Genomic DNA, 13,040 nt, shown 5'->3' on the forward strand with positions numbered 1-13,040 from the left:
TTTTTCCTTCAGTCCAAGTACGTCTGGATGGCAGATTTCTCTGGGTCGTCAGAACCTGCAGGGCGACAACCCAAACGAAGTGTCCAGAAGTGTTTCCAGAATCATTTTGCATCCAAACTATGACAGCGACACCAGCGACAACGACATTGCTCTGCTCAGACTCTCCTCACCAGTCAAATTCACGGACTACATCAGGCCTGTGTGTCTGGCTGCCAGTGACAGTGTGTTCAACAAGGGTACTGATAGCTGGGTCACTGGCTGGGGCGCAGTCCAGGAGGGAGGTGAGTCTGCTTGTTGTTGTTTCTGAGTTCAGTGTTCATGTGATCTATAAACAGTAGGTGGATGCGTGAATTGTCTCTGTTCCTATTTGCTCCCTCAGTGTCATTACCGTTCCCTGAAACTCTACAAGAAGTGGAGGTGCCGGTTCTTGGAAACAGACAGTGTAACTGTCTGAATGGAGTCGGTACAGTCACAGACAACATGATCTGTGCTGGTGTTCTGGCAGGAGGCAAAGACTCATGTCAGGTAGGCTGCTTCGTTTCGTTTGTCACTTGTTGGTAAATGTGTTTAGGATTTTCTCAAATCCTCAGACGTCTCCTCTCCATCCCCTCAGGGTGACTCAGGAGGTCCAATGGTCAGCAAACAGGGCTCCGTCTGGATCCAGTCTGGAGTCGTCAGTTTTGGTTTTGGCTGTGCTCGGCCCAATCTGCCAGGAGTCTACTCCAGAGTGTCCAGATACCAGTCCTGGATCAACTCCCACATCAGCTCTGATAAGCCAGGCTTTGTCCAGTTCACCTCCAGTGGGCTGGATGCTGACAGCAGCTACACCTGTCCTGGTCTACCACCTCCTGTTGTTACTACTACAACTAAAACTACAACCACTGCAGAACCAGATGTTACAACCACAACTTTACCATCCACTGATTCAAGTGCTGAATGTAAGTATCATGACGACCACAGTGTTTTGAAAATATGTATCAGTAAATCTGTAACTCATGTAATTGACAAATAAGTAACCAACCTTTCAAAATATGAATTTTCATACTTTTATCTGTTTGAGCTTGACGCTGTTTTTCCATCCGACATTGATTATTTAATTCAGAAACTATTAAAGCCATCCTTTCGAACTTCTGGACGTTCATGTATTTGACGCCCGAAAGTGGTAAAGTAATAAAATGACACTGTGCAGAAAATTAAGACAGTCTCATTTACAATTGGTGCAGTCTCTATGTGAAGGAAGAGTGGTAGAAGAGTAAATTGCTTTCATGGAGTTGTTTTTTCAAACTTCCACTATGAGTCACCACAATCTGAAAAAAGTAAACCTTACATTTAGTCTTTAACAATCTATTCAAAGATTTGATAAATTGTAATGTTTTGTGTGTTGGTCTACATTGTAACTCTATGATCCACTGATTGCAACAAATTTGTTTGCAGTGTGTGGCGTCACTCCCCTGAACAGCAGGATAGTTGGAGGTGAAGACGCTCCAGCTGGAAGTTGGCCCTGGCAGGTTAGTCTGCAGAGATTTGGCGGCCATGTTTGCGGTGGTTCCCTCATCAACAGAGAGTGGGTGATGTCTGCTGCTCACTGCTTCTCCAGGTGGGTCACTGTCATATAATGTCTGTCTCAGTCTGTAGTTTAGCATTGCTTTTTGTCCATGTTCTTACTAACACAAAGCATTTATGTCATTTTTCCTTCAGTCCAAGTACGTCTGGATGGCAGATTTCTCTGGGTCGTCAGAACCTGCAGGGCGACAACCCAAACGAAGTGTCCAGAAGTGTTTCCAGAATCATTTTGCATCCAAACTATGACAGTGACACCAGCGACAACGACATTGCTCTGCTCAGACTCTCCTCACCAGTCAAATTCACAGACTACATCAGGCCTGTGTGTCTGGCAGCCAGTGACAGTGTGTTCAACAAGGGTACTGATAGCTGGGTCACTGGCTGGGGCGCAGTCCAGGAGGGAGGTGAGTCTGCTTGTTGTTGTTTCTGAGTTCAGTGTTCATGTGATCTATAAACAGTAGGTGGATGTGTGAATTGTCTCTGTTCCTATTTGCTCCCTCAGTGTCATTACCGTTCCCTGAAACTCTACAAGAAGTGGAGGTGCCGGTTCTTGGAAACAGACAGTGTAACTGTCTGAATGGAGTCGGTACAGTCACAGACAACATGATGTGTGCTGGTGTTCTGGCAGGAGGCAAAGACTCATGTCAGGTAGGCTGCTTCGTTTCATTTGTCACTTGTTGGTAAATGTGTTTAGGATTTTCTCAAATCCTCAGACGTCTCCTCTCCATCTCCTCAGGGTGACTCAGGAGGTCCAATGGTCAGCAAACAGGGCTCCGTCTGGATCCAGTCTGGAGTCGTCAGTTTTGGTTTTGGCTGTGCTCGGCCCAATCTGCCAGGAGTCTACTCCAGAGTGTCCAGATACCAGTCCTGGATCAACTCCCACATCAGCTCTGATAAGCCAGGCTTTGTCCAGTTCACCTCCAGTGGGCTGGATGCTGACAGCAGCTACACCTGTCCTGGTCTACCACCTCCTGTTGTTACTACTACAACTAAAACTACAACCACTGCAGAACCAGATGTTACAACCACAACTTTACCATCCACTGATTCAAGTGCTGAATGTAAGTATCATGACGACCACAGTGTTTTGAAAATATGTATCAGTAAATCTGTAACTCATGTAATTGACAAATAAGTAACCAACCTTTCAAAATATGAATTTTCATACTTTTATCTGTTTGAGCTTGACGCTGTTTTTCCATCCGACATTGATTATTTAATTCAGAAACTATTAAAGCCATCCTTTCGAACTTCTGGACGTTCATGTATTTGACGCCCGAAAGTGGTAAAGTAATAAAATGACACTGTGCAGAAAATTAAGACAGTCTCATTTACAATTGGTGCAGTCTCTATGTGAGGGAAGAGTGGTAGAAGAGTAAATTGCTTTCATGGAGTTGTTTTTTCAAACTTCCACTATGAGTCACCACAATCTGAAAAAAGTAAACCTTACATTTAGTCTTTAACAATCTATTCAAAGATTTGATAAATTGTAATGTTTGGTGTGTTGGTCTACATTGTAACTCTATGATCCACTGATTGCAACAAATTTGTTTGCAGTGTGTGGCGTCACTCCCCTGAACAGCAGGATAGTTGGAGGTGAAGACGCTCCAGCTGGAAGTTGGCCCTGGCAGGTTAGTCTGCAGAGATTTGGCGGCCATGTTTGCGGTGGTTCCCTCATCAACAGAGAGTGGGTGATGTCTGCTGCTCACTGCTTCTCCAGGTGGGTCACTGTCATATAATGTCTGTCTCAGTCTGTAGTTTAGCATTGCTTTTTGTCCATGTTCTTACTAACACAAAGCATTTATGTCATTTTTCCTTCAGTCCAAGTACGTCTGGATGGCAGATTTCTCTGGGTCGTCAGAACCTGCAGGGCGACAACCCAAACGAAGTGTCCAGAAGTGTTTCCAGAATCATTTTGCATCCAAACTATGACAGTGACACCAGCGACAACGACATTGCTCTGCTCAGACTCTCCTCACCAGTCAAATTCACAGACTACATCAGGCCTGTGTGTCTGGCAGCCAGTGACAGTGTGTTCAACAAGGGTACTGATAGCTGGGTCACTGGCTGGGGCGCAGTCCAGGAGGGAGGTGAGTCTGCTTGTTGTTGTTTCTGAGTTCAGTGTTCATGTGATCTATAAACAGTAGGTGGATGTGTGAATTGTCTCTGTTCCTATTTGCTCCCTCAGTGTCATTACCGTTCCCTGAAACTCTACAAGAAGTGGAGGTGCCGGTTCTTGGAAACAGACAGTGTAACTGTCTGAATGGAGTCGGTACAGTCACAGACAACATGATGTGTGCTGGTGTTCTGGCAGGAGGCAAAGACTCATGTCAGGTAGGCTGCTTCGTTTCATTTGTCACTTGTTGGTAAATGTGTTTAGGATTTTCTCAAATCCTCAGACGTCTCCTCTCCATCTCCTCAGGGTGACTCAGGAGGTCCAATGGTCAGCAAACAGGGCTCCGTCTGGATCCAGTCTGGAGTCGTCAGTTTTGGTTTTGGCTGTGCTCGGCCCAATCTGCCAGGAGTCTACTCCAGAGTGTCCAGATACCAGTCCTGGATCAACTCCCACATCAGCTCTGATAAGCCAGGCTTTGTCCAGTTCACCTCCAGTGGGCTGGATGCTGACAGCAGCTACACCTGTCCTGGTCTACCACCTCCTGTTGTTACTACTACTACTACAACCACTGCAGGACCAGATGTTACAACCACAACTTTACCATCCACTGATTCAAGTGCTGAATGTAAGTATCATGACGACCACAGTGTTTTGAAAATATGTATCAGTAAATCTGTAACTCATGGAATTGACAAATAAGTAACCAACCTTTCAAAATATGAATTTTCATACTTTTATCTGTTTGAGCTTGACGCTCTTTTTCCATCCGACATTGATTATTTAATTCAGAAACTATTAAAGCCATCCTTTCCAACTTCTGGACATTCATGTATTTGACGCCCAAAAGTGTTAAATAATAAAATGACACTGTGTAGAAAATTAAGACGGTCTCATTTACAATTGGTGCAGTCTTTATGTGAGGGAAGAGTGGTAGAAGAGTAAATTGCGTTCATGAGGTTGATTTTTCAAACTTCCAATATGAGTCACCACAATCTGAAAAAAGTAAACCTTACATATGGTCTTTAACAATCTATTCAAAGATTTGATAAATTGTAATGTTTGGTGTGTTGGTCTACATTGTAACTCTATGATCCACTGATTGCAACAAATTTGTTTGCAGTGTGTGGCGTCACTCCCCTGAACAGCAGGATAGTTGGAGGTGAAGACGCTCCAGCTGGAAGTTGGCCCTGGCAGGTTAGTCTGCAGAGATTTGGCGGCCATGTTTGCGGTGGTTCCCTCATCAACAGAGAGTGGGTGATGTCTGCTGCTCACTGCTTCTCCAGGTGGGTCACTGTCATATAATGTCTGTCTCAGTCTGTAGTTTAGCATTGCTTTTTGTCCATGTTCTTACTAACACGAAGCATTTATGTCATTTTTCCTTCAGTCCAAGTACGTCTGGATGGCAGATTTCTCTGGGTCGTCAGAACCTGCAGGGCGACAACCCAAACGAAGTGTCCAGAAGTGTTTCCAGAATCATTTTGCATCCAAACTATGACAGCGACACCAGCGACAACGACATTGCTCTGCTCAGACTCTCCTCACCAGTCAAATTCACGGACTACATCAGGCCTGTGTGTCTGGCTGCCAGTGACAGTGTGTTCAACAAGGGTACTGATAGCTGGGTCACTGGCTGGGGCGCAGTCCAGGAGGGAGGTGAGTCTGCTTGTTGTTGTTTCTGAGTTCAGTGTTCATGTGATCTATAAACAGTAGGTGGATGTGTGAATTGTCTCTGTTCCTATTTGCTCCCTCAGTGTCATTACCGTTCCCTGAAACTCTACAAGAAGTGGAGGTGCCGGTTCTTGGAAACAGACAGTGTAACTGTCTGAATGGAGTCGGTACAGTCACAGACAACATGATGTGTGCTGGTGTTCTGGCAGGAGGCAAAGACTCATGTCAGGTAGGCTGCTTCGTTTCATTTGTCACTTGTTGGTAAATGTGTTTAGGATTTTCTCAAATCCTCAGACGTCTCCTCTCCATCCCCTCAGGGTGACTCAGGAGGTCCAATGGTCAGCAAACAGGGCTCCGTCTGGATCCAGTCTGGAGTCGTCAGTTTTGGTTTTGGCTGTGCTCGGCCCAATCTGCCAGGAGTCTACTCCAGAGTGTCCAGATACCAGTCCTGGATCAACTCCCACATCAGCTCTGATAAGCCAGGCTTTGTCCAGTTCACCTCCAGTGGGCTGGATGCTGACAGCAGCTACATCTGTCCTGGTCTACCACCTCCTGTTGTTACTACTACTACTACAACCACTGCAGGACCAGATGTTACAACCACAACTTTACCATCCACTGATTCAAGTGCTGAATGTAAGTATCATGACGACCACAGTGTTTTGAAAATATGTATCAGTAAATCTGTAACTCATGGAATTGACAAATAAGTAACCAACCTTTCAAAATATGAATTTTCATACTTTTATCTGTTTGAGCTTGACGCTCTTTTTCCATCCGACATTGATTATTTAATTCAGAAACTATTAAAGCCATCCTTTCCAACTTCTGGACATTCATGTATTTGACGCCCAAAAGTGTTAAATAATAAAATGACACTGTGCAGAAAATTAAGACGGTCTCATTTACAATTGGTGCAGTCTTTATGTGAGGGAAGAGTGGTAGAAGAGTAAATTGCGTTCATGAGGTTGATTTTTCAAACTTCCAATATGAGTCACCACAATCTGAAAAAAGTAAACCTTACATATGGTCTTTAACAATCTATTCAAAAGATTTGATAAATTGTATTGTTTTGTGTGTTGGTCTACATGTTAACTCTATGATCCACTGATTGCGACAAATTTGTCTGCAGTGTGTGGTGTCACTCCCCTGAACACCAGGATAGTTGGAGGTGAAGACGCTCCAGCTGGAAGTTGGCCCTGGCAGGTCAGTCTGCAGAGATTTGGCGGCCATGTTTGCGGTGGTTCCCTCATCAACAGAGAGTGGGTGATGTCTGCTGCTCACTGCTTCTCCAGGTGGGTCACTGTCATATAATGTCTGTCTCAGTCTGTAGTTTAGCATTGCTTTTTGTCCATGTTCTTACTAACACGAAGCATTTATGTCATTTTTCCTTCAGTCCAAGTACGTCTGGATGGCAGATTTCTCTGGGTCGTCAGAACCTGCAGGGCGACAACCCAAACGAAGTGTCCAGAAGTGTTTCCAGAATCATTTTGCATCCAAACTATGACAGCGACACCAGCGACAACGACATTGCTCTGCTCAGACTCTCCTCACCAGTCAAATTCACGGACTACATCAGGCCTGTGTGTCTGGCTGCCAGTGACAGTGTGTTCAACAACGGTACTGATAGCTGGGTCACTGGCTGGGGCGCAGTCCAGGAGGGAGGTGAGTCTGCTTGTTGTTGTTTCTGAGTTCAGTGTTCATGTGATCTATAAACAGTAGGTGGATGTGTGAATTGTCTCTGTTCCTATTTGCTCCCTCAGTGTCATTACCGTTCCCTGAAACTCTACAAGAAGTGGAGGTGCCGGTTCTTGGAAACAGACAGTGTAACTGTCTGAATGGAGTCGGTACAGTCACAGACAACATGATCTGTGCTGGTGTTCTGGCAGGAGGCAAAGACTCATGTCAGGTAGGCTGCTTCGTTTCATTTGTCACTTGTTGGTAAATGTGTTTAGGATTTTCTCAAATCCTCAGACGTCTCCTCTCCATCCCCTCAGGGTGACTCAGGAGGTCCAATGGTCAGCAAACAGGGCTCCGTCTGGATCCAGTCTGGAGTCGTCAGTTTTGGTTTTGGCTGTGCTCGGCCCAATCTGCCAGGAGTCTACTCCAGAGTGTCCAGATACCAGTCCTGGATCAACTCCCACATCAGCTCTGATAAGCCAGGCTTTGTCCAGTTCACCTCCAGTGGGCTGGATGCTGACAGCAGCTACACCTGTCCTGGTCTACCACCTCCTGTTGTTACTACTACTACTACAACCACTGCAGGACCAGATGTTACAACCACAACTTTACCATCCACTGATTCAAGTGCTGAATGTAAGTATCATGACGACCACAGTGTTTTGAAAATATGTATCAGTAAATCTGTAACTCATGGAATTGACAAATAAGTAACCAACCTTTCAAAATATGAATTTTCATACTTTTATCTGTTTGAGCTTGACGCTCTTTTTCCATCCGACATTGATTATTTAATTCAGAAACTATTAAAGCCATCCTTTCGAACTTCTGGACATTCATGTATTTGACGCCCAAAAGTGTTAAATAATAAAATGACACTGTGTAGAAAATTAAGACGGTCTCATTTACAATTGGTGCAGTCTTTATGTGAGGGAAGAGTGGTAGAAGAGTAAATTGCGTTCATGAGGTTGATTTTTCAAACTTCCAATATGAGTCACCACAATCTGAAAAAAGTAAACCTTACATATGGTCTTTAACAATCTATTCAAAAGATTTGATAAATTGTATTGTTTTGTGTGTTGGTCTACATGTTAACTCTATGATCCACTGATTGCGACAAATTTGTCTGCAGTGTGTGGCGTCACTCCCCTGAACACCAGGATAGTTGGAGGTGAAGACGCTCCAGCTGGAAGTTGGCCCTGGCAGGTTAGTCTGCAGAGATTTGGCAGCCATGTTTGCGGTGGTTCCCTCATCAACAGAGAGTGGGTGATGTCTGCTGCTCACTGCTTCTCCAGGTGGGTCACTGTCATATAATGTCTGTCTCAGTCTGTAGTTTAGCATTGCTTTTTGTCCATGTTCTTGCTAACACAAAGCATTTATGTCATTTTTCCTTCAGTCCAAGTACGTCTGGATGGCAGATTTCTCTGGGTCGTCAGAACCTGCAGGGCAACAACCCAAACGAAGTGTCCAGAAGTGTTTCCAGAATCATTTTGCATCCAAACTATGACAGTGACACCAGCGACAACGACATTGCTCTGCTCAGACTCTCCTCACCAGTCAAATTCACGGACTACATCAGGCCTGTGTGTCTGGCTGCCAGTGACAGTGTGTTCAACAAGGGTACTGATAGCTGGGTCACTGGCTGGGGCGCAGTCCAGGAGGGAGGTGAGTCTGCTTGTTGTTGTTTCTGAGTTCAGTGCATGTGATCTATAAACAGTAGGTGGGTGTGTGAATTGTGTCTGTTCCTATTTTCTCCCTCAGTGTCATTACCGTTCCCTGAAACTCTACAAGAAGTGGAGGTGCCGGTTCTTGGAAACAGACAGTGTAACTGTCTGAATGGAGTCGGTACAGTCACAGACAACATGATCTGTGCTGGTGTTCTGGCAGGAGGCAAAGACTCATGTCAGGTAGGCTGCTTCGTTTCATTTGTCACTTGTTGGTAAATGTGTTTAGGATTTTCTCAAATCCTCAGACGTCTCCTCTCCATCCCCTCAGGGTGACTCAGGAGGTCCAATGGTCAGCAAACAGGGCTCCGTCTGGATCCAGTCTGGAGTCGTCAGTTTTGGTTTTGGCTGTGCTCGGCCCAATCTGCCAGGAGTCTACTCCAGAGTGTCCAGATACCAGTCCTGGATCAACTCCCACATCAGCTCTGATAAGCCAGGCTTTGTCCAGTTCACCTCCAGTGGGCTGGATGCTGACAGCAGCTACACCTGTCCTGGTCTACCACCTCCTGTTGTTACTACTACTACTACAACCACTGCAGGACCAGATGTTACAACCACAACTTTACCATCCACTGATTCAAGTGCTGAATGTAAGTATCATGACGACCACAGTGTTTTGAAAATATGTATCAGTAAATCTGTAACTCATGGAATTGACAAATAAGTAACCAACCTTTCAAAATATGAATTTTCATACTTTTATCTGTTTGAGCTTGACGCTCTTTTTCCATCCGACATTGATTATTTAATTCAGAAACTATTAAAGCCATCCTTTCGAACTTCTGGACATTCATGTATTTGACGCCCAAAAGTGTTAAATAATAAAATGACACTGTGTAGAAAATTAAGACGGTCTCATTTACAATTGGTGCAGTCTTTATGTGAGGGAAGAGTGGTAGAAGAGTAAATTGCGTTCATGAGGTTGATTTTTCAAACTTCCAATATGAGTCACCACAATCTGAAAAAAGTAAACCTTACATATGGTCTTTAACAATCTATTCAAAAGATTTGATAAATTGTATTGTTTTGTTTGTTGGTCTACATGTTAACTCTATGATCCACTGATTGCGACAAATTTGTCTGCAGTGTGTGGCGTCACTCCCCTGAACACCAGGATAGTTGGAGGTGAAGACGCTCCAGCTGGAAGTTGGCCCTGGCAGGTTAGTCTGCAGAGATTTGGCAGCCATGTTTGCGGTGGTTCCCTCATCAACAGAGAGTGGGTGATGTCTGCTGCTCACTGCTTCTCCAGGTGGGTCACTGTCATATAATGTCTGTCTCAGTCTGTAGTTTAGCATTGCTTTTTGTCCATGTTCTTGCTAACACAAAGCATTTATGTCATTTTTCCTTCAGTCCAAGTACGTCTGGATGGCAGATTTCTCTGGGTCGTCAGAACCTGCAGGGCAACAACCCAAACGAAGTGTCCAGAAGTGTTTCCAGAATCATTTTGCATCCAAACTATGACAGTGACACCAGCGACAACGACATTGCTCTGCTCAGACTCTCCTCACCAGTCAAATTCACGGACTACATCAGGCCTGTGTGTCTGGCTGCCAGTGACAGTGTGTTCAACAAGGGTACTGATAGCTGGGTCACTGGCTGGGGCGCAGTCCAGGAGGGAGGTGAGTCTGCTTGTTGTTGTTTCTGAGTTCAGTGCATGTGATCTATAAACAGTAGGTGGGTGTGTGAATTGTGTCTGTTCCTATTTTCTCCCTCAGTGTCATTACCGTTCCCTGAAACTCTACAAGAAGTGGAGGTGCTGGTTCTTGGAAACAGACAGTGTAACTGTCTGAATGGAGTCGGTACAGTCACAGACAACATGATCTGTGCTGGTGTTCTGGCAGGAGGCAAAGACTCATGTCAGGTAGGCTGCTTCGTTTCATTTGTCACTTGTTGGTAAATGTGTTTAGGATTTTCTCAAATCCTCAGACGTCTCCTCTCCATCCCCTCAGGGTGACTCAGGAGGTCCAATGGTCAGCAAACAGGGCTCCGTCTGGATCCAGTCTGGAGTCGTCAGTTTTGGTTTTGGCTGTGCTCGGCCCAATCTGCCAGGAGTCTACTCCAGAGTGTCCAGATACCAGTTCTGGATCAACTCCCACATCAGCTCTGATAAGCCAGGCTTTGTCCAGTTCACCTCCAGTGGGCTGGATGCTGACAGCAGCTACACCTGTCCTGGTCTACCACCTCCTGTTGTTACTACTACTACAACTGAAACTACAACCACTGCAGAACCAGATGTTACAACCACAACTTTACCATCCACTGATTCAAGTGCTGAATGTAAGTATCATGACGACCACAGTGTTTTGAAAATATGTATCAGTAAATCTGTAACTCATGGAATTGACAAATAAGTAACCAACCTTTCAAAATATGAATTTTCATACTTTTATCTGTTTGAGCTTGAGGCTCTTTTTCCATCTGACATTGATTATTTAATTCAGAAACTATTAAAGCCATCCTTTCGAACTTCTGGACATTCATGTATTTGACGCCCAAAAGTGTTAAATAATAAAATGACACTGTGCAGAAAATAAAGACGGTCTCATTTACAATTGGTGCAGTCTTTATGTGAGGGAAGAGTGGTAGAAGAGTAAATTGCTTTCATGAGGTTGATTTTTCAAACTTCCAATATGAGTCACCACAATCTGAAAAAAGTAAACCTTACATATGGTCTTTAACAATCTATTCAAAAGATTTGATAAATTGTATTGTTTTGTGTGTTGGTCTACATTGTAACTCTATGATCCACTGATTGCGACAAATTTGTCTGCAGTGTGTGGTGTCACTCCCCTGAACACCAGGATAGTTGGAGGTGAAGACGCTCCAGCTGGAAGTTGGCCCTGGCAGGTCAGTCTGCAGAGATTTGGTGGCCATGTTTGCGGTGGTTCCCTCATCAACAGAGAGTGGGTGATGTCTGCTGCTCACTGCTTCTCCAGGTGGGTCACTGTCATATAATGTCTGTCTCAGTCTGTAGTTTAGCATTGCTTTTTGTCCATGTTTTTACTAACACGAAGCATTTATGTCATTTTTCCTTCAGTCCAAGTACGTCTGGATGGCAGATTTCTCTGGGTCGTCAGAACCTGCAGGGCGACAACCCAAACGAAGTGTCCAGAAGTGTTTCCAGAATCATTTTGCATCCAAACTATGACAGCGACACCAGCGACAACGACATTGCTCTGCTCAGACTCTCCTCACCAGTCAAATTCACGGACTACATCAGGCCTGTGTGTCTGGCAGCCAGTGACAGTGTGTTCAACAAGGGTACTGATAGCTGGGTCACTGGCTGGGGCGCAGTCCAGGAGGGAGGTGAGTCTGCTTGTTGTTGTTTCTGAGTTCAGTGTTCATGTGATCTATAAACAGTAGGTGGATGTGTGAATTGTCTCTGTTCCTATTTGCTCCCTCAGTGTCATTACCGTTCCCTGAAACTCTACAAGAAGTGGAGGTGCCGGTTCTTGGAAACAGACAGTGTAACTGTCTGAATGGAGTCGGTACAGTCACAGACAACATGATGTGTGCTGGTGTTCTGGCAGGAGGCAAAGACTCATGTCAGGTAGGCTGCTTCGTTTCATTTGTCACTTGTTGGTCACTGTGTTTAGGATTTTCTCAAATCCTCAGACGTCTCCTCTCCATCCCCTCAGGGTGACTCAGGAGGTCCAATGGTCAGCAAACAGGGCTCCGTCTGGATCCAGTCTGGAGTTGTCAGTTTTGGTTTTGGCTGTGCTCGGCCCAATCTGCCAGGAGTCTACTCCAGAGTGTCCAGATACCAGTCCTGGATCAACTCCCACATCAGCTCTGATAAGCCAGGCTTTGTCCAGTTCACCTCCAGTGGGCTGGATGCTGACAGCAGCTACACCTGTCCTGGTCTACCACCTCCTGTTGTTACTACTACTACTACAACCACTGCAGGACCAGATGTTACAACCACAACTTTACCATCCACTGATTCAAGTGCTGAATGTAAGTATCATGACGACCACAGTGTTTTGAAAATATGTATCAGTAAATCTGTAACTCATGGAATTGACAAATAAGTAACCAACCTTTCAAAATATGAATTTTCATACTTTTATCTGTTTGAGCTTGACGCTGTTTTTCCATCTGGCATTGATTATTTAATTCAGAAACTATTAAAGCCATCCTTTCGAACTTCTGAACATTCATGTATTTGACGCCCCGAAAGTGTTAAATAATAAAATGATACTGTGCAGAAAATTAAGACGGTCTCATTTACAATTGGTGCAGTCTTTATGTGAGGGAAGAGTGGAAGAAGAGTAAATTGCGTTCATGGG

At 44.7% G+C, this 13,040-nt stretch overlaps 1 pseudogene; it reads left to right on the top strand.

Moving 5' to 3' along the window:
* LOC141015113 (uncharacterized) overlaps positions 1-13,040 on the top strand; it is a 29,862-nt pseudogene that overhangs the window by 13,664 nt on the left and 3,158 nt on the right.

Source organism: Pagrus major, chromosome 20 (genome assembly GCF_040436345.1).
Source record: "Pagrus major chromosome 20, Pma_NU_1.0".
Taxonomy (NCBI): Eukaryota; Metazoa; Chordata; class Actinopteri; order Spariformes; family Sparidae; genus Pagrus; species Pagrus major.